Source organism: Meles meles, chromosome 6 (genome assembly GCF_922984935.1).
Source record: "Meles meles chromosome 6, mMelMel3.1 paternal haplotype, whole genome shotgun sequence".
NCBI lineage: Eukaryota > Metazoa > Chordata > Mammalia > Carnivora > Mustelidae > Meles > Meles meles.
The window spans coordinates 115,455,950-115,482,683 of record NC_060071.1 but is presented as its reverse complement, the minus strand read 5'-3'; the positions used below and the strand labels follow the sequence as shown (position 1 = coordinate 115,482,683).

Here is a 26,734-nt window from a genome sequence, read left to right as displayed (position 1 = left end):
CAATCTACCAGCTTAACACCATCTCTGTGAAAATCTCAGCTGGATTTTTTTTACAGAAACTGACAAGCTGATCCTAAAATTTCTGTGGAAAAGCAAGAGACCCAGAATAAACAAAACAATCTTACAAAAGACCTAAGTTGGAAAACTCACAGTTCCTGATTTCAAAACTAACTAGGAAGCTGTACTTCGTAAAACCGTGGCAGACATCTAGATTAACAGAACAGAATTGAGAGTACAGAAATAAAACCTCACATTTACAACTGATTTTCATCAAGGGTACCAAGATGATTCAACAGGGAAAGAACAGACTTTCAAGAAATGGTACTAGGACAACTGGATATTCACATGCAAGAGAATGAATGTGGACGTCTAGTTCACCCCATATGCAAAAATCAAGGCAAAATGTATCATGGACCTAAAGGTGAGATCTAAAACTATAAAACTCTTCCAAGAAAACCTAGGAGTAAATCTTGGTGAATCTCAGTGAGCAATAGCTTCTTAAATATTAAAATCACATGGACCCAAACAAGTAGATAAATTAGACTATATCAAAATTAAAAACCAGTGTTATGAAGGGCCCTATCAAGAAAGTAAAAAAGTGAAAAGACAAATCAAAAATGGGAGAAAGTAGCTATAAATCATGTATCTGACAACACACTTATAACCAGAATATCTGAGGAACCTTTACAACAACAATAATAAAACTCAATTTTAAAATGGGCAAAGATTTAAATAGGGGTGCCTGGGTGGCTCAGTGGGTTAAACCCCTGCCTTCGGCTCAGGTCATGATCCCAGGGTTCTGGGATTGAGCCCTACATTGGGCTCCTTGCTAGGCAGGGAGTCAGCTTCTCCCTCTCCCTCTCCTGCTTCCTCTGCTGTGCTTAGTCTCTCAAATAAATCAAATCTGTAAAAAAAAAAAAAAAAGTCCATACAAAAAGCTGTACATAACCATTCACAGAAGCATTATTCGTAATAGCCAAAATGTGGAAACAGCTCAAATGCCCATCAACTGATGAAAAGATAAACAAGGGGCACCCGGGTGGCTCAGTGGTTTAAAGCCTCTGCTTTCGGCTCAGGTCATGATCCCAGGGTCCTGGGATCGAGCCCCACATCAAGATCCCTGCTCTGTGGTGAGCCTGCTTCCTCCTCTCTCTCTGTTTGTCTTTCTGCCTACTTGTGATCTCTGTCTGTCAAATAAATGAATAAAAAATCTTAAAAAAAAAAAAGATAAACAAAATGCAGTTTATCCATATGATGGATTATTGGGCAATAAAAAGAAAAAGGAGGGTCTGATTCCACAACATGCATGACTCGAAAACACCATGATAAGGGAAAGAAGTCATAATAAACTACATATTTATGAGCTCATTTATGTGAAATATCCAGAAGAGGCAAATGCACAGAGAGAGAAAGTAGATGTGTGGTTGCATGGGGATGGGAGATGGGAAGAATGGGAAATGACTGCTAAGGGGCATAGGGTTTCTTTTGGGGAGGATAAAAATGTTTTAGGATCAGTTCGTGGTAATGGCTGCAGGACCCTGTGAATATACTAAAAACCACTAAACACTTTACATGGATGAATTTTAAGATACACAAAATATATCTCAAAAGTATAAATCAATCAAATCTGCAAAGTAGTAAGTCAGTGGGAAAAGTATAGACTATTCAATAACTGATCCTAGAAAATCTGGCTATTCCTCTGGAAAAAACCTTACAAGGGTGGGTGGTTCTCCACTTTGGCTAGACATAAAAGTCACCTGGAGCATTTCATAACCTAGCATGGGCCCCACCCCGAGATAATTTTTATTTTATTGGTCTGATCGGAGGTGAGACTCAGACATCAGTCCTTTCTTACGGCCCTTTGTAAGGCTTTAGTGTGGAGCCAGAGTTGAGATCCAGTTTCACATAAAGAAAATACACTGCAGATGAATTTAAAACGTAACCATGAGAAGCGAAACTTAAATTTAAAAGAAAATATTTTAATATATTTATAAAATCAGAGCAGGAAAAGAGTCCTTGAACAAGAGACAGAAAGTACAAAGAAAATATCGGTAAATCTGACATTAAAATTAAAACTTCCTTATAAAAAAATGACATTTAATAGTTACAATAACCTACAGTACTATAATGAATATAACCTACCAAAGAGCAGTTACTCAACAGATATATTTTAACTCCTATAAATCAAAAAGGGAAAGGCAATAGCAATTATGGTTGTTTTTTTTTTTTTTATTTGAGAGAGAAAGAGTGCACGCCAGAAGGAGCGCTCAGAGACACAAGAGCCCAAGAGTAGGGAGGGGGAGAGGGAGAGATTCTCAACCAGACTCCTTGGTGACCATGTGGCCAGATGCAGGCCAATCTCACAAACGCTGAGATCAGGATGGAGCCAAAATCAAGTCAGACATTTAACAGATTGAGCCGCCCAGGCACCCCAAGGCAATGGCAACTCAAACTCTGGGTAAAGTACACCAGAATCTATAGCACGTGGGGACAGGGGAGCTGGGGGACGGCAGAGCACACGTGGGAAACTTTTCACTCTGTTCTCTTTTGGAGTTTGAATCATGTAGATGATTCACTCACTTAAAAACAAAAAAAAAATTTTTTAATGTAAAGGGCAAAGACAGAATAACATAATTGGCCAAAAAACGAGAGAAGTGCTCATCCCTACCTGTAATCAAGTATTAATTTTAAAAACCCTTGCTTTAAATAATTTTTAAATACCCTTTCATACCTACCAGATTTAAAGACACAGTCCAAAAGTTAGTGAAACAGGAGTTCTCATATTTCTGGTAAGAACGTAACTTAGTTCCAAACCATTCTGGGACACTGTTTCACAGCGTCTTGAAAAGCACAACTTATTGCCGACACACAGGGCAGAGAAGACTGGTGCCCAGATGTTCAATGTGGTATTATTTACAGTGGCGCAAAAATGGATGTCCATCAGTAAGGGAACTGTGATAAAATTATACAATACATGCCACACAACAGTTAAATGAATGAGATTTAAACACATCAACATGGATAAATCTAGATAACAATGTTGGATAAAAAATCCAAGTTCAAGAAAACCACACTGAATGTGATGCTATTTATGTCAAAATAAAAACAACCCAATACCATACATTACTTATAGACAACAGTAAAAAGTATGAAAACATGCAAAGGTATAATAAACAACATATTTAGGAGAATGTCTCTTCTGGGGAGGGAGGCCAGAGAAAGGTTCCCCAAGAAAAGGGAAGCTTCCATTGCATGGGTAACATTCTATCTCGATGATAAATGAGAGAGGCAAATATGATACCATGACCATTTGCCAGGACTGGATAATGGGAACAGGGAGTCGGGTCGGGGTTCCTAGGCAGGGGCGGGTCCCAGGCTCCCAGAGACTGACCCAACAACCAGCACCAAGACTGCACACCAAAGCATTCTACGGCAGCATCCCGGACCAGAACAAAGGAACACAGCCCTGATGGAAAGAGGCCTGTGATGTTTGAAACTGCAGCTCCTCCCTGTTATTTTCTGGCCTCCAAAAGTGCTGTGCAGCACCCAGGGAAATGCTTAAAATGCAAATGGACTGAAAGCATTCCTGTTTCTCCTAAGGCAAGTGCCCTGTGGGGCAGCTGGCAATCTACCTGGGTGGGGCCATAACACAGTAAACCACCCTGGCTGGATGCCCGAGGAGACTGCTGTCCAAAAAGCCACATTTTTAAGAGAGTTTTGAACCAGTCTTCAGTAAAGCTGAGTGCCTGTGCCCGGGGGTCATTCAAAAGTTCAAATCTCATTCCTGCCAAGTCTTGGCGAGGGATCCTGGACCGATTTCCAACCTCAGGTGGACTACGCCTCCTTATCTGTGGTTGGGGGTGACACCACTATTTTTGCCTTGTTGAGAGGAACAATGATACTAGTATCTGAGTATCAGCATTTTTAAAACTTTTCATCAATCTGGCTGGGAATCTTTTAAAAAACACAGTAAGGGCTTCCTTGCATGCCTTCCTCAACAGTCAAGGGAGCATAATTTAACCTTTTCTGGATGACTCAAGGTCACAATTACAGCAAAAGCATCAATTATGAAAATGATGACCCCCTTCCCCCCAGGGCCCAGGGCCCAGGTGTGCCAGGCCATTCCTCCTAAATGAGAGACCCTGGCTTCCGCCAGCACTGGCCCTTCCTGCTATTCTGACCTCTGTCCACTCTCACTGCCGACTCTCCACAACTCGGGGGTCATTTTTCCTCTCTGTGCTCACCTCTTTACTCTTTCCTTTGCTGCTTCCTTTCAGCTGCTGGCTCGGAAACAGGATGGCATAACGTACATATAAAAGTTAAAGAGTCTGAGGGAGCTGGGCTGAAGGCTCCCTCTGAGGCTGCTCTGAGGCTCACTGGCTAGATGCAGGTAAGCGAGGCTGCAGAGGACAGGTCCTAAAGAGCATAGAGGTGACCCCCACTACTGCCTTCAATGGCATAATACGGGACCTAGTATGGGACGAACTATACTCAAAACTGTAAGTACACCCTCCTGTTCGCAGGGGGGCAGAGCCCACAGCGCACCTAGCAGGACTGGACCCAGTGATCCCAGCAGCCTTGCCCTCCTCCAGGGTGCAGAAATCCAGAGCTGCCTACCCCTCTACCATAGCAGCCCACCACGGGTTAACTTTCGTAACTCCTAGGAGTCTTTAGACAGGAATAGAACATTTTTGAAGACTGTGAATATTTCTTGAATTCCTAAGGTTTTACCACACAGTAGGGTTTCACTTATACGAAAAATATTTATTGGTAGGGGCGCCTCAGTGGCTCAGTCAGTTGAGTATCTGCCTTCAGCTCAGGTCATGATCTTGGGGTCATGGGATCAAGTTCTATGTTGGACTCCCTGCTCAGCCGGGAGCCTGCTTCTCCCTCTCCCTCTGCCCTCTCCCCCAACTCATGTTCTCTCTCTCTCTAATAAATAATAATCTTTTTAAATATATAAATAATAAATAAATCTTTTTAAAAAAATATTTACTGGAATCCTACTATGCAGCAAGCACTGGGGATGTAGCATCGTGCAGGACAAAAGAGGCTGCATGAATACTGGTTCCCTTTTCCTGCCAACAAACACTTGCCAACTATTGCTCCAGAACCTCCAATGTATACACACAAACACACACGGACACGCACAGTCCTGCAGCCGGGACAGTAGAGGATATGTGTTTTTAAGAGCTTCCGGGACTTGTAGGACCCATCTCTCCTCTTGAGATCCTGTTACCACAGTAAGAACTAGACCTCACTCCTCTCGCACCTCTCCCTGCATTCTCAGCCAGACCCCAGCAATAATCAGCAACTTCAAGGACTCTCAGACTGGGTTTTCCAAAAGGCTGCATGGACAGCCACCACTGAGCAGGTCTTGTGTCCAGCCCCACAATCTGCTCAGCAGGAAAGAAGTTTAAGGTCCTTACAAATCCATTCCCTTATCTTAAACCAGAAAGCCTTCCCCAAAGGCCTGTAAGAGAACTGTAAAAAGCCTGGCTCTCCCCTTGCCTACATTCCCAAATGGCCACAGCCCACCGGGAGGGGCCTAACCCGCACCATTGCCTTCTCCACCGCCCCCCCACCCCCCAACCAGCTCCTACAGAACGAAAGCCAGAGCCAAGGAGACCACCGAGCCCAGATCACTGTCAGGCTGGGACCTCAGCACAAGCTGCTCACACACTGCTTATACACTTCATACAGCTCTCTGTGCCACAGGAACAAAGACGAAGCCAGCACAGCTCCTGCCCTCAGACAGCTTCCAGTCAAAATAAGGAGCACACAGCGGGGGCCCAGTTAACAGGACCAGCCATCATTCCTGCCAGCTAACTCCCAGGGGGTGCTGCCTCGCGTCTCCAGGTGCAGCTCCTTCTGATCATGTGGTAGTGGACCCTGCCCAGGTTTCCTCCTCCTCTGACTATGGTCACCCAAAAACAAAAACTCCTGGGGCTGTTCAGGGCCATCTATCTTTGCAACTTCCTCTGAGGCCAGATTATAACTAGCTTTATGCAGTCTCTAGGCACCAGCTGGCAGGCCCAGAAAGTTCCTTCACCACAGGGCCTGCCTGGCTGTCCTGCCTGTGCCACAGGGCCTGCAGGGGGTGTGGTCTGGCTGATGACCACTTCCCTAGACCTCACCCTCCACAGCCCATCCCTGCTTCCTGAGCCAGGGCAGGGCCCCCAGGAAACCGCTCACCACAGCTTTGACAGCAGTCTTAGAACCGGCCCCTCCCTTTGAGGGCTGTGGTTCCAGCAGAGAGAAGAGACTCCGCAGACTGGCTGGGTGGACACCGCGGGAGCTGAGCAGTTAGAGTCCGGGCAGAACCCAAGATAAGGCTCCATCAGAATCCTCCTGCCCCCCATGCAATTTCCCCAGCCCTCCCCTCCCTCTCTCTCATCTCCCCTACCCTTTTCCCTCCCTCTCGGAACATAACTTATCTACAGGAGGCTGGGAGAGGGGCAGATAGCCTTCCCAGCTGTGAGGCCGCATGGAGAGGCCAGGGACGGTGCTGTGATTCATCAGGGTTGGTTAGACACTGGGGGAATTCCAGAGCAAGGGAAGGCCAGGGCTGCCCCCAGTTCAGCCTGTCCCAGGGAAAGCAGCACACACCTGGGAGCCTGGCATCCTCAGCCCAACCATCGGAAATCAAGGACACGGTAGAAAAGTCTCACTAACAGGACAGTCTGCACTAACCAGGATTTCTGTTTTTATCTCCCTCCAATTCCTCACCCCTGCCCACTTGAAATGCAAAGCCTTTCATCCTAAGCCCTTAGCAATGGCATGAACTATCTTGGGCTACCCCAACCCAAACCGCACAATTCGGTTGGAGAAATAATACGACTATCATTTACTGAACACCTCTGCAGGCTTTGCTGAGCGTTTAACACACATTCTCATTGTTCATTCTCACACTATTAATACCATACATGGTAGGTATGATGACTAACTCCATTTTACACGAGAAAAACACAGGCTCAGAGGAGTTCAGCACCAAGGGGCTAGCAAGCTGCAAAGCCGGAATTCGAACCCAGGTGCACCCAATTCCAAACCCTGCCCCTCAGACCCGCAGTGGGTTGCTCTAACTGGGAGTCAAGCAAGGGCGATAAGAGATGAAGGGAAATTCTTCCCTCAGGCATTATCTCCAATATCCCTTGCTCAGGCGGCTTCCCAGGACACTCCATCCAAAATGCCATCTCACTCCCTGCATGGCAATGCACATCCACCTCCTTCCCTATCACATGTCTCTACTTATCACTGACATTCTTTCTTTTTGTTGTTGTTGTTTTTTACTGACATGCTTTCTATTTCATTTTCTATCTTGCTCACTGTCAGCCTCCCCCACTACAAGTCAGTTCCCGGTCAATATTTGTATATTTTGTTCACTGCATCTATATTCATATACAGTAGGTGCCAAATAAATGTTGAATGAATGAATACTTAAAAATAGAACTAAGAAGCGTAATTGTAGGGGGGGGAAAAAAGGGACAATCCAAACATTCAGGGAAAGAAGGAGAGATGAGAAAAGAAAGAGTGCGTGGCCAGGAGCAAGTTAGCAGCCCTAAGAGGAGCCCAACAGGAGGCAATGAGGGTCTGCCAGGTCCCCCGTGGATTCTAGTAGAGCCTTCCTGCACAGGAGTGACTTCCAGCTGCCAAGCCTCCAGCCTGAGGGCTTCTGCTGGGGAGGGTGAGCAGGCAGCTCTGGAACAAAGGCCTATGGACATGCAGCTGGCCAGAGAGCTAGCACAGAGCAGAGGCAGGGGCCAGAGGGGCAGCCTGGGGTAAGGGGGAGGGAGGCAAATGAGTCGCTGAAGAGAGCCTCAGTGCAGCTGCAAAGGCAACACCCCCACCCCAAAGCCCAGAGTCCCCTCAACCCCGATACAACAGAGAATAACTAGATAGCTCCACAATTAACCGTCCAAAGTCAGCAGCCCAGCGCCCTCCTTCACAAGGTTCTGACAGGGGGTGGAGGTGAAGGGGCAAGCCACGCGTCTGGAACACAGTCCCTTTTCCCCTCTAGCCCCGGTCATCCCTCAGGCCACAGCCTTTGGCCTCCTCCGGTGTAAACACAGTGACCCTGGGTTAGCTGTGGATTTGGTAAGCCAAATGTTTACTCTGGAGCTGAGATATCGCAGGCCACAGATGTAAACCTCCACCATAGGACCCTGGTATTTACCATCTCCTGTGGCACACAGGGGACATATCCGGTAAACTTTAAAGCTCTCGAGAGCCCCTCTAGCCACAGTGAGCTCTTTATTCTGTATAAAAGTTTATGGAGTATTTTCTACATGTCTGCTTTATTTGATCCTTACCACAACCTCTATAAGGAAGAGAATGCAAGTACCGCTTTACTCATGTGGAAACTGAGTCTGAAAGATATATGATTTGCCCAGGTCATGTTGGAGAAAGCAGAGATTAGCCAGAGCATGAAATCTGAGTTCTAGTCCCTGTTTGGCCAACAGGGATCAGGCTCAAATCACCTCACATCTCTAGTCTCTGCTTCCTTCATGTGTAGCGTAGGCTAATGAGAAGTGCCTTCCAGCACTAGCCACTCTACCAATCTCTGATGGTATGCAGTAGAGCCAGGATTAAAATTCAAGCAAAATCCTGTGCTGGACTCCCAGGACAGTGCTCTTTCCACTTTCCTGATAGACCACATCTAATAAAACAACCCTTAAACCACTCCCTCTGCTTCTAGGACTTGCTTTACCCCATGTTGACTCCCTGCTCTATCCCCAGAGCAAGATACCAGGGAGCCAAGAGGTTGTCCAGCCCCCAGAGAAGGGAACAGGTTCAGCAAAAGCAGCAGGAGCACTTAATATGGCTTAGAAGGAAGAGATGAGGCACCCCTGGATCACAGGAAGGGGTGAATGACAGAAGGGGTACACCTTCCTTTGGTTCTTACTATCTAGGTTTTCTGCTGAAGGTTGGAATGAAGTCATTCCCAGCTTAAGTCAATGAGGATTCCACTCCAGGTCCATCAAGGGAGGTGCTGGAAAAGCACTCTCCTAAAAGGAAGCAGGCGATGTCATTACTCTCCCTACTTATTATTTCTTTTTTTTTTTAAGATTTTTATTTATTTATTTGACAGAGAGAGAGATCACAAGTAGGCAGAGAGGCAGGCAGAGAGAGAGGAGGAAGCAGGCTCCCCGCGGAGCAGAGAGCCCGACGCGGGGCTCGATCCCAGGACCCCGAGATCATGACCCGAGCCGAAGGCAGCGGCTTAATCCACTGAGCCACCCAGGCGCCCCCTACTTATTATTTCTTAAGCAAGGTCGATGTGACTGGGTTGCATGAAGAGGCAGGGCTAGGGAGACTCTAAGAACCCAGTCTAGGGTTCCATGTAGGACAATGCAATCTGAGTTGCCTCCCCAGGGGCCCTGGAGAAGACAGTCTCCTCCATCTGCCCACAGTTTAGCAAGTGGCCTAGAGGATAAAACTCTCACCGCGGGCACAAACACCGCGCCCCCCGCCAGGCCACACCTCCCTAGCCTCCTACCATTACATTTCCCACTCCGTTCTCTTTGTTTTCGAAAGCAGCTCCGAAGAGTAAAAGGAGCTACCTAAAAAATATCTTGAAATTTCAAGTTTGCACTTCTCCTAGCTTTCCAAACCTAAGGGCTGAGAATGGGGAGAAAACCAAACAGATTTCAGGAGTGGGCGAGGTCGAGGCCGACAGCGGCAGGCAGTGGCCTCTATGCCTTCGGCTCCCGACATTCCCTTTCTGGCACCCACTCTAACCCTTCCAGGACAGGAGCTGAGATTCTCAAGAACGAGCACTGTGGAGTACCAACCCGGAACAAGCTGCAGGCGCCCGTTGGGCTCCCAGGACCAGAGGCTGAGGTCCTTCCCCAGAAGGGTCCACCCGGCCCAAGTCCCACAGTCCCAGGCAAGGGCCAGCCCTCCCGCGCCCGAGCGCTCAGGGGGGAGCGGGCGGGCGCAGCCTCGCGGGCTTCCCGGCTTTCAAATGGAGTTTCCCGGAGCCACCTGGCGCGCTCGCTCCTTTTGGTTCCGGGGTGGGGACTACAGGACAGAAACGGTCTCGGTGTACGAGCCTCCCGCGCTCCTGTCCTCTGCTGGCGTTGGGGGAAAAGGGGAGGTCGCTCTGGAAGGCGCCAACGCAGCCCCGGGCCCTCCTCAGCCGTCCCGAGTCCTAACCCCGCAGGGGGTCGGGGCGAGGGACCGGGAGGGTGGGGGACCTCGGAGGGGCTCTAGGCGCTGCCACTGGCCAAGGGAGAGGGGAGAAGCGAGGGCCACTCACCGCGCGGTCGCCGCCCCGCCGGGTCCCGCACGCTCGGCGCGCGAGGCTGCCCAGGTGCGGCCGCGACGCAGGCGCGAGTTTGAAAGTCGCTCTCCGCAGGGGCTGAGGCTGCCGGCCGCTCCCGCCCACGGTCCGGCCCCTCCGCGGCCCGGGTTGCGGCCAGCTGCTGACGCGGCCCCCCGGGACCCCAGCCCGCGCGCGCCTTCCCAGCGCCGGGCAGGAAGTCGGGGCCGGGCGAGCGGGACCGGAGCTGCGGAGGGAGGGGAGAGCGAGAGGGAGGAGCGGGCCAGGAATTTTTCCAGTGGGTGGAGACTCGGGCCGGCCGCTGGAATCCAGCAATTGGAGGCTCCGCGGGGACCAGAGAACCTTCGCGACGCGGCGAGCCAGAGCCCGGGGTGAAGGGAACGGGCGCCGCTAATGATTAACGCCCGCAGGTGGGGCGAGCGCGCCGCCCCGACGGTGACCGTCCCGCCCCACGCGAGCCGCTCCGCGGCCGCCCAGATGCTCGCAGATACAAAGACGCACGTGGTGGGGGTCACGCCGGTGTCACAGCCAAACAGCCCCCGTTGTGCGGATAGGAAAGGGGGCTAAGGAAGGCATTAGTTGCGATCGGCTTTGGGGGTGTCTCGAGCCTACCAGAGCAGGTCACCTTGGCTTTTCTGAGTCAGAAAGGCACGTCACGAATTCCTCGCCGCAACTCGGTCCCTGTGATCCATTCCAAATGTAAATCCCGGCCTCGGGGAAGCTGAGGAGATGAAGAAACGGGTAACTTGGCGGGAGGGAGTCCACTAAAAGGCTGCTAGGTGGATAAAACGAGATGCAGAAACCTGTGTAATAGAGATCTGTATGTAATCCTATGGCCATGGGAAGATACACACCTGGAAGGGGGTCACGGACACTCAGTAAGGACTTGAGCAAGATCATAAATTTTAAAACGCAAAATAATTCATCAGTAAAGATGGAAAAAAAAGATGCTGTCTGTTCCAGCACAAGGCAGGAGAGAAGGCCAGGGTGGGGCCCCAGAAGAGATCCCACTGCTTAGACATTATCACCTGGGGAGGAGGAATGGGACACTGATATCGAATCACTGGGTTCTGTGTAGACAAGTGTGTATAGTAAACGGCAAAATAGAGTTCTTGTTAAAAAAGAACACAAGCTTGGGGCGCGTGGGTTGCTCAGTGGGTTAAAGCCTCTGCCTTCGGCTCAGGTCATGATCCCAGGGTCCTGGGATCGAGACCCACATCGGGCTCTCTACTCCGCGGGGAGCCTGCTTCCTCCTCTCTCTCTGGCTGCCTCTCTGCCTAGTTGTGATTTCTCTCTGTCAAATAAATAAAATATTAAAAAAAAAAAAAAAAGAACACAAGCTTAAAAAAAAAGGTCTGCTCCAGGCGAATGCAAACTCCAGGTGATTTACAGGGAGGGGAGGGGAGGAGAGGGACTGGAGCGGAAGGAAATGGCTTTCAGGTGACTTTGAAACTGGATCCCGGCAGAGGGTGGGGTGAAGACAGAGAGGGGCTCCTGGCTCCCGACTGCGGGGAAGAGGTTAAGTGGAAACGGGACCCACATTCCTCCGGGAGGGAGGGTCGGCTCCAACCTTGCTGAGCCCAACGTTCACCTCCGGGGAAGGTGAAAGCCGAGACTGCGGAAGGAGTTTGGGGGTAAACAGCCGCCGCAGCTCCACCAGATATAGCCAGCCAGGGCCCCCAGCTGAAGAGAAAAGTGAGGAGCCCCAAGTCCCTTCCTGCCTTGGGGCTGGGGGTGGGGGAGGCAGTCCTTCCTCATACTTCCGCCTTTCTTTGGGCCTGCTTTCTTCTCTGATCACCTGAATCCTATCAATCCCGTTCTGTCCACCTCAAATTCCAGGTTCCAAAGAAGGCCCTTGACTTATCTAAGCCATTACTGAGGGCACCCGTCACATCTCGGGCAGGGAATAGTGCCAATGACAGTAATTATGACTCATTTGGTGGTTGCTTACCATTTGTAGGGCCCAGTGCTATGCTATTTACATTGTCTCCCTCTATCCTCACAGTTACCTTGTGAGTTAGTCAGTGTCCTTATCCCCATTTTACACATCCGATAACTGAGGATCAGAAGGTAACTAGCAACTTAACCAAGATTACATAACCAGCAAAAACAGACCCTGACGAGATCCCAGATAGGTCTAACATCTGAGTGCTTACTATCTGCTAACCATCATTCTAAGCCCTTTGTACAAACAGTTGTGGTCACAGAAGAAATGGAGGCAAGGTCACACAGCTAGTGTGTGATAGACCTGGGCAAAACTGATCTTCATCACTATCTATTCTGCGTTCTTTTTGACACCTGTTATATTCAGTTCAGCTCATTATAATGCCTTGCATTGCTTCTAATTGTTTTAATGTACATAACCTATTTCCTAAAAAGATTTTAATCTTTCCTTATGGCAGAAGACATATAGGAAGCATTCTATAAAGCAACTGTAAAGCAATTCAGGTAAAATAACCCAAACAGTTTGAAATCATATCTCCCCTCTAAGGATAAAAACCTGTGTCTGGGCCCAGGCTCCAGCGAACAGAGCCTCTCTCCTTCCTGCCCCTTCCAATCCTTGCTTTAGTGTCTGTACTCTCCCTGCTATAAAATCATTTATTATTATAATAATACCTTGTGCTCCAGTAATGTCTTTAATCCAAGATCTCAAAGTGTTTTAAAAAATACAGATTAATTCATCTTCACAGTACCCCCACTGAGATGGGCAGATGGAGGTATTCTCCCCCATTTTTATGGGTGAGAAAACCAGGACAGCACAGAGAATTGAAATGACTCACTATGGAAATCAGTGGAAGGGTTTCTTCTCCCAGCCCTTGCCCTCCTCCTTCCTAACTCTTGGCTGCCAACATCTGCATCAAAATTTCAAATCCCAGAGACAAAGACCATTGAGTTTTCACAATAAAGGACATTTCCAAACTGTCATTTCAGCTGCTCTATTGTGGTAGACCTCAGGAGAGGGAGGGGATGTAAAGACTGCCAAGGTCCTGAGGCTCTGTGCTTCCAGCCCTGAGAAGGAACCCCGGCTGGCTGGAATGGGGGAGGAAGTCCTGCTCCAAGGTGACCTAAAAAGCCCGAACAAGCTTTAATGTCTCAAAGCTTCCAGAATTTCGAGTGGCATTTTAGTAATATTTCTCAAAGTGTGCACCACAGCAACAAGGGAATAAACGAACTAAATGTCATCAAAACCTAAAACTTTGGGCGCCTGGGTGGCTCAGTGGGTTAAAGCCTCTGCCTTCAGCTCAGGTCATGATCCCAGGGTTCTGGGATGGAGCCCCGCATCGGGCTCTCTGCTCCGCAGGGAGCCTGCTTCCTCCTCTCTCTCTGCCTGCCTCTCTGCCTAGTTGTAATTTCTGTCAAATAAATAAAAAATATTAAAAAAAAAAAGTCCTGATTTAAAAAAAAAAAAACCTAAAACTTTTATGCCTCAAGGGGCATCAAGAAAGTAAAGAAAAAAAAAAAAAGAAAGAAAATTGTTGCAAATCATTTATCTGATAAGAGATTTTATCTAGAATGTGTAAAGGATCCCTACAAGCAAATAACCCAATAAAAAAGCAACCCAATTTAAAACTGAGCAAAAAATCTAAACAGACATTTATCCAAAAATATACAGATGGCCAATAAGTATATGAAAAGATGCTCAACAACCTTAGCCACCATAGAAATGCAAATTAAAAAAAAAATGGGGGGCGCCTGGGTGACTCAGTGGGTTGAGGCCTCTGCCTTCGGCTCAGGTCATGATCCTGGAGTCCTAGGATTGAGCCCCACATTGGGCTCTCTGCTCGGCGGAGAGCCTGCTTCCCCCTCTCTCTCTGCCTACTTGTGTCTGTCAAAAAAATAAATAAAACTAAAAAAAAAAAAATGAGGGGCACCTGCCTAGCTCAGTCAGTGGAGCATGTGACTCGTGATCTGTGGGGTCATGAGTTCAAGCCCCATGTTGGGTGCGGAGCCTACTTAAAAAAAATAAAAAGTAAATTAAAAAAACTTTTTTAAATGAGGGTGCCTGGGAGGCTCAGTCCATTAAACCTATTTAAAGTTTTCTCTCTCCTTCTCTCTCTGCCCCTCCCCACCTCAAAAAAAAATTTTTTTTAGCGAAATCTCATTGTATACTGTTAGGATTGCTAAAATAAAAAATGTATAATAATTAGTGTTAATGAGGTTGTGGAGGAATTAGAACTCTCATACATAAAAGATTAAACCCAGTGAACATATGACTCAGCAATTCCATTCCCAGGTGTGTGTGTGTGTGTCCAAGAGAACTGAAAATATCTGTCCACACAAACCTTGTACAGAAGTGTTCACAGCATCATTATTCATAATAACCAGAAAGTAGGCACAACCCAAATGTCCACCAGTTAATGATGAATGGATAAACAAAATGTATATCTCTACAATGGAATATTCAGTCATAAAAGGAATGAGGTACTGGTTGAGGCTACACCATAGATGAACTTTGAAGTCATTATGCTAAGAGAAAGAAGTCAGCCATAAAGGACCACATGTGTCCATGTATATGAACAGTCCAGAATATGCAAATCTATACAAAGTCCATTTGTGCCTGCTTTAGAGCTGGGTTTGGGGTGGTGGGAAGTTGGAGGAGATGGGGAGTGACTGCTAATGGGTTCAGGGTTTCTTTTAAGAGTGCTGTAAACACTAAAAATGAGTAAGGGTGGAGACAAAGTGGCCGAGTGGTTAAGGCGATGGACTGCTAAAAATGAGTAAGGGACAGAAGGGGTCAGGTGGGGAGAGACAGGTAGGGGGCTACGTGATCTGGCGCACCAAAAATCCCAGAAATGCTGAGGGGTAAGGGAACCAGAGATAAGGCAATAGAACCAGACCACCTCGTTTGCCTTAAACATCAGAGATGAGGTATTCAAAGGAGAAGTAATCATGGTGCTATCAGTGGTGACGTCAAGATTTCAGTTCCCTGGTCAGTCTTCTATAAAAGACCAACCATAAAAACCTCAGTGGCAATCCATTTGGGAGGGACTCCTCCCGAGTGCTTTTTTCTTTCCTTCCTGTTCTCACCTCCACTTAATAAACTTTCACTTCATTTCACCCTTAAGTGTCCTCGAGAGTCATTCTCTGACTCCGAGACAAGGACCCTGTAACCCTACAACAAAATAGTGATTATACCCAAAAAAATGAAAAACAACAACAACAACACACATGGAATTGTATATTTAAGTGGGTGAACTGTGTATACCTCAATAAAACTGTTCATTTTTTTTTTTAATTGTGAACTACTACCACCTGTTCCAGAATTACCAGACTGCTTGTTATCAGAATCTATCAGAATCCTGTCAGAATCTTTGGTGGGCAGGCCCCCCGCTATGCATTCCCCCAGAATGCACTGAAGTTCAGCTTAACACCGTGCTTTACAAGACTGTGATTCAGAGCCTTGTGGCTCCAGGCTTCCTGAAATGAATGAAATGGAAGGTCTGTAAGAAGCTCTGAGAGGTCAAAGCCTAGGGTTGGGAGAGTCGGAAAATAGAAATCCCCTTCCTGAAGTTCTTTATCAATGGCTTCTTTCCCCCCGGTCTAAACTCCACAGCGTCAAAAAAAAAAAAAAAAAAAAATCTGACATCAGAAGGGGGATGCCTGGGTGACTAAGTAGGTTAAGCATCTGCCTTCAGCTCAGGTCCTGATCCCTGGGTCCTAGGATTGAGTCCGGCATCTGGCTCCTTGCTCAGTGGGGAGCCTGCTTTTCCTCCTGCTTGTGCTCACTCACTCTCTTTCTGGCAAATAAATAAATAAAATCGGGAAAAAAAAAAAAAAAGAAGTAAGAAAGGGGAAGAAGGTATGGGGGAAGGGAGAGGAAGACTCCCCCCCTCCCCCTTAATACCTTCAGGCTCCCAGCCACTGCTGTGAGGAGCTCTTAAAGGAAATGAGCTGTTTGTTTGAGTTTGTGTCTGCAACAGAAACATTTGCCAATCACTTGTGGTTTTTCAAGAACCTGGGAGCCTCATGTGAACCATTTCTGGAGATCCACTTACATTCACCTTTGCTATCGGCAGATAAAGGCGCTGTAAGGCAGCATTTACAACACCTGAGGCCAGAGAGTAGGCACTAAGACATCAGCGTTTAATGGTCTAGGGGTTGGTTAATACAGTGACTGTCCCTTCTTGGACTTCTGGCCTTTGGGCCAGACATTTTTCTATTTACAACGCTGCCTGTAGATAAATTATAAACGTGGAACAGTCAAGCTTTCCCCAGCTTATTGCTAAAGCAAAAGATTTTCTGGGGAGAGTTCAGGAACTATTAGCTGAAATGGCATTGTGAGTTGTCTGTGTACTTCTTTATCTATGTTGTTAATACCCCATAAGGCTTTCTGCTTCTGAGATTTTCAGACCTGGATATTCATAAGAAGCACCTAGGAAGTTTCTGACACGAAGCTGAAGCCTACCCAGGAATCTGTTTTTTAACAGTAAATGATTCAGATGCAAGGGAGACCCATAGACCACACTTGGGAAAACAGTGGTCTGAATTCTGCCTTTTGTCTTTTCCCCTCCTGGTGCTTCCTCTTCCTCCCCTGAAACTTAGGACTCAAAACAGAAACTCTGCAAACCCAGTGCTCCAAAGATGAAAGGGTATGGCTTTTAAGACCTCATGATGTTGGAACAAATCAAGCTCCTAGATTTAATCAGATGAAAGTGTTCTACCTTGATTCATGTGAAATGCTTAACCTTCCACACCTTGGTGACAAGTAGGGCGGGGTGCACCTCCCAAGTACTAGACTGTAACACTCAGAAGACAAATTAATAAGAGCTTAATTAGGAGGTAATTGCCCAGTTACTTGCAGATGGAGGCAGTTCTTCCTGACTGTAATTTTGGTTGTTGATGTTTTCCTCCTAGACAGGGGCTTATAATAGGTAGATTCAGCTCTGGCTTCCCCAGAGCATCCTGCTCAAAGAGTACAGAGTAGTTGTTGTTCCAAGAAACCAGTGGGGCCCAGATTGGCATACTCTTTCTCTTTTCTTTCTTTCCTTCCTTCCTTCCTTTTCTTCCTTCCTTCCTATTTTATTTTTTAAAGATTTATATATTGGGGGGAGGGGCAGGGGACAGGGAGAAAGAGTACTTTTTCTTTTTTTTTTTTTAGAATTTATTTATTTATTAGAGTGAGCGAGAGAACAGCAGAGGGAGAGGGAGAAGCAGGCTCCCTGCTGAGCAAGGAGCCAGATGTGGGGCTCAATCCCAGGACCCTGGGATCATGACCTGAATGGAAGGCAGATGCTTAACCAACTGAGCCACCTGGCATACCCTTTCTTTGGTTTCTGTGCCAGACCTTACAGGAAACATGGTAATAACCAGATGGGGGCAACTGGGACCCTGTCCATCTGTTTTCCTAAGTCACCAGCATCTCCTCCAGGAGAAATGAGGAACTGGCCGAGGGGTAGAAGGAATAACTGTTCCTGCCCCCAAGCAGTGAGCAGGCTCATGGAGCCCACTCAGTCCTATCCTGTTCTCGGCTGCCCGGCACTCCCACGGAGACTTCATCTCCCTCCACAGGTCGTGCTTTGTGGCAGTCACCCGGGTCCACTCTTCACTCCAATGCTACAGAACTGCATTCTTCTCAGGATTGCCAGGGTTTCTTCCAATCCTGAAAATCTTGGATTCCATCATCTTAAGGAATCCCAAACTGATCATTCAGCTACAAGCTCTCTTATCTCTTTACCTTCAAGCTTGACCAGGGAGACAAGTCTGACTTCACAACCTCTGACACCATTATCCAAATGCCCTTATCTCAGGCCTGTGGCCGTCCTCAGCCTGCTAGGAAGATTATGGGGCTAGCTCTGTGCCAGGAGCAGTGTTCAGTGCTCCACAAGTATTCTCATTCCATCCTCCCAACAATCCTTGGAGGCAAGTAATTGTTCTCTCCCATTTTACAGGTGAGAACATTAAGGCTCAGAGAGGTCAATCACATGTCCCAGGTTATATAGCTCTTAATGGTAGAGCCAGAACATCTTCCCAGGCCCCTCTGCAGCCTGAACTTATCCTCTTAACTGGCAGCCTGCCACCAAAATACCCCACCCGGTTCCCAAGGAGCCACTAGACTCCAGCAGATGGGAGCAACTTAAGGAATTCAACCCAAGAAAAGAAATGTCCCCTCCCTGTTCTGCCCAACCAAACTGCTGCAAATTGCCTTATGACTGACTGGAAAGCCTACTAGGTTCACAAGTGAGTCCCAGACTTGTTCAAGGGGCTGGTAAATCAAGTGATGGGGAGAGAAGGAGGAATGTGGTTCAGGGTCATAAAGAGGATGAGAAGGGGAAAAATGCAAAAATCTCTAAGGACTTGTGACATCTCGAGTAAGCCAGCCATAAAAGGGAAGGCAAGACATCTGCCTGGCAAAAACAGTCTCTGGAGCCCTAATCATGGCCTTGCCACCTGTTCCCTAGGAATCACTGGGCTGCTGGAACTCAGAGAACATCCTGTCCTGCTTGCCCCTGGAGAGACGGGGAACAGAGCTAAAGTTTACCAAGAGCTGCTGAAGGGAGTGGGGAGTCGGGTCCCTGCTGGGCTCAGAGACTCCTGCAGAACTGTCTCTAGAACCTGCCTCCACCCCAGCTGCACTGCCTGCCACCTGTCCTTACAGTGGAACTTGGGGTCCCTATGACAACACTCCCTCTGCCCTCCCCCACCCCCCAGCTCACCTCCATCCCCGTGGCCTCATGGCAGGGCAACTTCCCAGGTATCCAGACCAGACATGAAGGGCTTTGCAGTCCCTCTGCAAGCACGGTGCTTAAGAGCACAAACTTCGGAGTCAACAGACCTGCACACTCGATATTTAGTCAAGCCATTAACCTTACAGGGCCTGTTTCCTCATCTGAAAATGGGGTGAGTAGTGATACCTATCTCACAGTGTGTTTTCCAGGAATTCGTGAGAAAATATTTGTAAGGAACACATAGATCCTCGTCGCAGAAAGAGGTCGCTTCTAATGCTATTTGGAATTCTGCCTCTAAGGGTTAATTCCTCAAGCACTACATCAACACCCTGGTTTCACTAATGCCCTGTCAAGTCAAAGAATCTTACAACTGTTAGAGACTAGAAGTCACCTGAGGTAAGTATTGTTTCCTTATGTAGTTTTCATACATCACTCTCTCTGAGAATGAAATGATATCAGGAAAGTATTTAGCACATGCCTGGGATATAGTAAGTGCTTAGTAGATGTTAGGGTTTGTACTAGTTAATGTTCTATGTCAACTTGACTGGATCATATGATGCCCGGACATCTGGTTAAATGTTATTTCTGGGTGTGTCTATGAGAGTGTTTCCAGAAGAGACTAGCATCTGAATGGGTCGGCTGAGTAAAGGGGGTTGCCCTCCCCGGGGGTGGGGGAGCCTCCTTCAGATGACTATAATGACTTTAATATTGGCAAACCCTGGGCCTCAGCTATTGGGGTAGGGTGCTTGGGAAATAGCCAAATACCATTCAGACCCTAGTCAGGTGGAAAATGTAATCTCTGGCTGCGTTAAAATGGATTCGGAATGACACGATGCAGTGGAGTGAGGACACTAGTCTCTCCCAGGGGGCCCCTGAGCCGGTTCTCAACGTGCTTCCAGAGAGGAGCTGATGCCCACTCTGCCTTTCCCCAACCTGTGCCCACCCTCCGGGGGTACTCTCCTCTCCCAGGACAGAGAAGTTGAGAGAAGTCTGAGGCCCAGAGTCACTTCTAATCTCCACCAGCCCATGTGACCTAGGGACCCTTCCCTGGGATGTTCAGCCATCAAACAAAGATCTACATTCTTACCTCCTCTCCATTTCCTTGCCAGGCTCCTCCTCTCCCTCCATCCTCACTCCCTGAGGTGGAAAAGAATTTTCTGGTAGACCACAGAGCTTACTGGGGGATATGACCCCCCACCCCCCATCCTCCTGGACATTTAAGTGGAGTGCTTATTTCCCACTGAGGAGAGCTGCACACAGATCTGACTCCTGTAGCTCTCACACTTGTTTCCACAAGTTTCTCACCCACAGACATTCATCACAGTTCTGTTATGTGTCAGCCATGATGCTGGCTCTTGTCAAGGACATGAGCATCAGACCCCATCTCTGACCTCAGCCAGGTGGGAAAGGGTGACAAACTCTAAACATGTAACTGTAAAATCTTTAAAGTGCCATTCTAGACAATGAAAGCAGACATGGTCTAAGACAGTTGGCAACTTTTGGATAATTCTAATTGGTACTAAAAGCCAGAGGGCAGAGAGCTTACTGTAGCCTGAGGCCAGAGTAGTCAGGAAAGACTTCTTGGAGGAGGCGGCCTCTGACCAGAGTCTTGAGAGAAAGAGTGTATTTGGGGGAGCTGAGAGGAGAGGAAATATGAGGGACAGAAGACAGTGCTGGGAAGGCAAACCTCTGATCCAGGTTGGTCTGTGTGTGGCGCTGGTATACGTGTGAGTTTTCTCTGGTTCACTGGTATTCCAGACTAGTCATTCTTCCCAGGGGTCTTGGCAAAGACTTGAACTTTATCATCAAGCAGGGGCTTCTCCTTCCAAATATTCAGATCTAATGACTCTGTATGAGTTAGACTTTTTTGAGTTGCAAGTGACAGAAGCTCAACATAACACTAACTTAAGCAGAAAGAGCTTTGTCTCTTAGAACTGGAAAATCCAGGTATGGAGGCACATTAGTCAACTTAGAGTACTAAGGCATAGCTGCCTCTAAGTGATCTAATACTGTCTCAGGGCTCTGTTTTCTCTCCCTTGTTCTACTCTACTCAGAATCACCTTATAGGCTGGCTCTCACAGGGAGGCAGAGAAAATGGCTGCCAGTCACCTGAGATTCATATTCTCTGAACTTATCAACACCAATGGAAAGAGTAGAAGTTTCCCTCCTATTCCCTCTTCATAGTCCCCTGTCAGCATCCCTGCTGAAGGAGGTAGAAGAGGTTCACTGACAGAGTCCCAAAGTTGGCTGTCATGTGGAGGGATACCTGTGCTGTGGGGTAGACCCAAATACTAAAAGGACAATATAGGGCTGGCCTGGGGAAGCAGACAAGGCTGTGTTGTATTATTCTAGAAGACCCCATTCCCTGTTATGGACTCCCAGATAGACACATGTCCCCAATTCTTCCCAACCCTAATAGCCAGGCTCTTTCTGTAGGGAAACAAATGGTTAATTGCTAGGAATGGTTAACAGCTACCCAATGGTTAACAAATAGTTAACAACTACCCATCACAAGACACTGGGGCAGGGTTAGTAACTGGATAAACATCCAAAGGGATGTAGGTATCTTAGGGGTGGAACCTAGCTCCAAAGACTGGGTTAGGCTGGTATACCCTTACACCTTGGAAAAGTCCTGAAATGGATCAGGTGGTGAGCAGAACGGAATCCTCACTGCAGGCCAGAACTCACTTAAAGGGCTTGGGTGGTGTTTTCAGGGCAGTAGGGTCATACTAGGAAGAGCAAGGACCCAGTAGGTGTCCTACTCAGGAAGAGCGAGATTTCAGACCAGACTCAATACTGAGCGGAGACTGAAGGCATTTCCACCCTGCTCATCCTCTGCTCTTGAGTTCTCAGTAGGCAGCACGCTGAGGGGTCCCAGGGCAAGGGAGGGGCAGCTATGCATCCCTCCAGAGCAGAATCGCAGAGGGAAAAAGAGAGCAGAGGCTTAGGGCCATGCTGGTGGAAAGACCTTTCTATGTGGATGCAAATGTTCAATAACTGCAGCGTTCCCCACGGGAGCCACAGACGGCTGCTGAGCATGTACATGTGGCTAGCACAACCGAGAGACTGAATTTTTTGTTTTATTTAATTGAAAAGAATTTAAATTTCAATGGCCACATGTGACTAGTGGTCATGTATTTGATACTAAGTCTTAGAGGATATCCTTCCTCCATGCACCTCCAGGGCTTGGAAGGGGAAAGGCAGGATAAGTTGGAATGGAACATCCCAGTCAACCATCTACGTCAGGCAAGGCAGATGGTGCAGAACTGGGAAATGAAGAAGACCCCTGGTGTCAACCTCCTTCCTAGACACAGATATCAGTTGCCTGAACTCTGGCAACTGTCCCCCACCCCCTCCCTCTGAGAGCCACTGCCGCTGAAAAGAACCTCACAAAAGGTCATCTGAGGCTACCAGGTGGCTCCAAACCCACAGTCCAGTGAGGAAGGAAGTAACTTCCACACCTTGCCATAGCCCCAAAGGGAACACCCTCCCGCCATTGATACGGGAGACCCTGTATCCCAATACTCTTCCCTCACTATGGAAAGTATCTCACGCTATGCCTAAGGACCCCATAAATGGGCAGATCTCTAAGGGATCTCAGTTCCACATGTGTTGATTGAGTGCCTCCCAGATCATGAGAGGAAAAGCTGGACTTAAATAATTTCCTGTCCAAGAACAATCTGTCACCTAGCACAATGGGAAACCGTCCGAGCCAGCCAGCAGAGTGACACGGCCCCACCCACAGCCTCCAGCCTAGAAAGAGATCTTCGCTATCAGGACCATCAGGGACTAGGTGGAGGAGTCCTGACCAACCCAGAAGAGACCTAAACCAGCCCTGCAAAAGAGCACCAAGCCACGGGCCCAAGACCAAAAGACAAAAGTAAGCTTGTGGGAAAGGCAGCCTGTCAGTAGAGTGGAGACTGTCTTCCCATTGAACTCCCATTGCAGCTGCGCATAGCTACCAGAAGCCAGGCCTGGCCCTGGGTAGATTCAGCAGGGCTGCAAGAGCCCAGGCAGAGCAGGGTGGTCAGCAGAGCAGACTGTGTGCTAGGCTTCCGCCAAGCTGGCTCCTTTCTGTGCACTTTCCATGCTATTCCATGACTTGGCTTGCTCTGGAGAGACTTAAATAAATTCGGGGCCTTCTATGCCCATCATTTCCCCATCTATTTGAGGTGTCCTTTTTAAAAAATAAAGCTCACGTGCATGTTCATTGCAATATTATTTGCAATACCCAAGCAGTAGAAGTAACTCAAATGTTCATCCTTAGAAAAATGGATGAAGAAAAAGTGATCTATATATACAATGGAATATTATTCGAGAGTAAAAAAAAAAAAGGAAGGAAATCATGTTACACGCTACAACATGGATGAAACTTGAGGACATTATGCTAAGTAAAATGAGACAAATTTGCATGATTCCACTTATATGAGGTGGAGTAGTAAAGTAGTAAACTCACAGAAACAGAAAGTATCAGGGTGGTTGCTAGGGACTGTGCAGCAGGAAAAATGAAGAGTTGTTCGATGGGTAGTGTTAGTTCTATAAGATGAAAAAGTTCTAGAGATTTGTTGCACAACATGGGAATATGGTGAACACGTAACAGTGGTTAAGATGGTAAATTCTGGTCATGTGTTTTTCGCACAATTAAAAATTTTGAAATAAATAATTAATAAATAAAGGTTTTTATGTATTGTCTTATCCTACATTGTCCTACATGCCCGTTAGGGAAAACACGGAAAATTGAGTTTTTTCTTGCAAGTTTTGTGAAAGTAAGGCCTGACCATAACTGAAACATGACCTAATAGGGATTATAGAGAAAAAAAAAAAAAAACAGATCCTTGCCCCACTCTGGGCTCCCCCACCCCCCCTCTTCCCCCCCTTCCAGAGACAGCCAGTTTTAGACTTTTCTGCTTCTAGATGGTCATCAACCTAACACTAGGTCGTTTGCTGCAAAACTTTTCTCTGTCAACTTCAGTGGTGACCCCAGACTGAGAAACGGGAGGACTTAGCTCCTAACCCAACCCTCACCTTCTTCCCCAATCCTCCCGGGTTCAGTCAGTACAGACAGCTGTCAGTGCTTCTGTGGGTTATCTTTGTAACTGTAAACAATGCACTTAGAGCTCGCCTGGTTTCTGATTGGGTCCGTGTTCAACACTCCCCTTGCTCAGCTAAATGAGCTCCTTACCCATCTTCCCACAGATATGTCCCCTTCTACCCCCGACTTCTGCCAGCTGTATTTCTACATTTACACTGTTATGCTTGATGGCCTCTAATTCCATCTTTCTCTTTCACCATAGATTGATACTAGAAGTTAACAGTAACCCATAATGCTCACAGCATCATGACTTTGTGGGTGTGGTTCTCTCCGTGTGCCAAGGCTATACTTCCTACTGCATGGGACCACTCCAGCCGAGGGCTCAGAATATGCAGGATTCCCACACTTAAGCAAATGTTTCCTTTTCACAGATTCCTCCCAGTTAAAACAACAATGAAATCAGGGCAGAGATTATGGAGTTTACCGTCAGAGGTCAGAGACCGAAGTAAACTGTTGCCAATATAGGAAGGTCCCCTGTGATCCACCCAAATAAAATCTTCCCCACCAGCCCGCCTGCATTGCCTCTGTAATTAACAATTCTCTCCTTTGTGAGAAGCGAAGTCCTCAAGTCCTCGTGGTGGTGTCATCTACTATGCAAATATTTCTGGGAGGGCTACCAAGTTAAGTGGCTGACACCCTTGGTGCAATCTAGTTTATCAGATAGCCGCTTTCCTGTGTGTCAGGAAGGGCGAGCCTGCTTTGGCCCCGATAAGGACAGCCCCAGGCAGCTGCCCATGCCCTGAGCACGCCCTCCCTGGAACCCCGAGTGGGTGACAGCTGAGCTCTCCCCACGTTATAGTCCCCACTCTCACCAGTGACCCAAGCTACTTTCTCAGTAGATGTCAGCAGTGGAGAAGCCTGAGGCACCTCCCAAGCCAGCCCACAAGCCTCCACCTGCCCAGAGCCAGGGAGAGAAAGGAGGGACAGATAGAAAGATAACCAACACAGAAGGCAGAGGCACTGGGGTGGTTCCAGAGAAAAGCTGAAGGGGCCTCTGGAAAGAAGTCAAGGGGTACCCCTCCCTGTCTCAGAATTCTGGGGTTGGCCTAAAAGAGGAATACTCTTTCCACTCCCTGTTTTACAGTCACAGCTGGTGTGTGAATTATTTGCTTTGTATCTATCTCCACCATACAGGCAGGCTCCCTGAAGGCAGGGCCTGCCTGCCTTGTCTGTACCCCTAGTCCCCAGCACAGTGCCTGGCCCGCAGTGCGGCAGGTGCTGTCGCTGAAGCCAAAGGCAAATGCTGGAGCACTAGGCGCTTTGGTTTGCAAATACACTTCTCTTCAGCAGATCTAGAACTGCTCCTTCACTGTCATTCGGCCTCCAGGCCTCCAGGCCGTGTTAGCTCCCCTACCTGTGAACTGAGTCCAACAGAAAGGCTGGAAATGGAAAGGGGAGGATTGCCTCTATCACCAAAGCAAGGGTCTTCTGGGTTGTTCTAGGGCTTCTCTGTAGGGCTGCTCCTCAGACTTCTTGCAGCCTGAGGCTGCCTACCTAAGAGGAGGAGTGACCCGCGGCCCTAGAAAAGTGCTTTCTGTTGTCTAATATTTACAGTATTAATGGGTAGCCTCAGACCTGTGGAAAATGACATCTATACGAGATTTTTCGCTGCAACTTTGAAATAGCAAGACTGGAAACCATCTGAATGTCTCATCCATTGAGAAGCGGTTAAATAAATGATGGTACCTCCATATGGTAGAATTCAGTGCAGCCGTAAAACGGGGAGGAAACCCTTTAGTACTGACATAAAACATTCTCCAGGATAGATTGGGTGATTTTTGTTTTTGTTTTGTTTTTTCAATTTATTTATTTATTTGAGAGAGAAAGTGAATGGGTGAGTGGGGGAAGGGACAGAGGGAGAGACTATCCAAGCAGACTCCCTGCAGAGCACAGAGTCAGATGTGAGGCTTGATCCCACAACCCTGAGATCATGACCTGAGGTGAAATCAAGATTCAGTCAAATGACTGAGCTACCCAAGTGCCCCTCCAAGATATATTGCTGAGTAAGGACACCAAGGCACAGAACAGTGTATACAGTACATATCATTCATGGAAAAAAGGAAGAACAGTAATATATGCATATATAGTTACTCATGATATTAAAATCTTTCCGGAATGAAACATAAGAATTTTATAACACTGGTTGGGGGAAAGGAGGCCAGGTGGCTTGGGGACAGCATAGAAGGGAAACATCACTGTATACCCTTTTCTGCCTTTTGAATTTTAAATCATGTAACTGTTATTTATTTTTAAATGTAAATGCAATTTAAATTTTTGAATAAATAATAGCAAATGCCTCTTTTATGCCAGGCTGTATCTTTCAAACGCATTTTCTAGTTTTAGCACAACTCTGTGAAATGCATAACATAATCTCTATTTTCCACATAAGAAAACTGAGAATTGGAGAAATAAAGCGAGGACCTCAGTTCCTGCAGACGTAGGACACTGGAGCTGGGCTTTCATGGGAAAGTCAGGCAGGCTTCTGGTGGGTCCCCTGTGCCTCCATCTCAGGGCGCAACACTTCCTGTCTGTCCTCATTCTCCAAGCAATGGGTGCGTTACCCCAGGGGACCCATTTGTAAGACCCCTAAGGAGCTAGCTCAAGGAAGGCCCTCCTTAGCCATGGCAGAGTCCTAAGCAGGGAGGTTCTAGGAGCCTGTGTGAGGCTGTGTGTGTGTGTGTGTGTGTGTGTGTG

At 47.5% G+C, this 26,734-nt stretch overlaps 1 protein-coding gene across 7 annotated transcripts in view; it reads right to left on the bottom strand.

Annotated features, from left to right (window-relative positions):
* PLEKHG3 (pleckstrin homology and RhoGEF domain containing G3) overlaps positions 1–26,734 on the bottom strand; it is a 69,158-nt gene that overhangs the window by 31,029 nt on the left and 11,395 nt on the right. For 5 of the 7 annotated variants that reach the window (XM_046008565.1, XM_046008567.1, XM_046008568.1 and 2 more), the window contains exon 2: positions 10,895–11,003. The gene's annotated coding sequence lies outside the window, so the exon portion shown is untranslated. Of the gene's footprint in view, positions 1–10,258; positions 10,543–10,894; positions 11,004–26,734 lie in introns of those variants that run through there. The other 2 variants (XM_046008569.1, XM_046008566.1) reach the window with 2 other exon arrangements.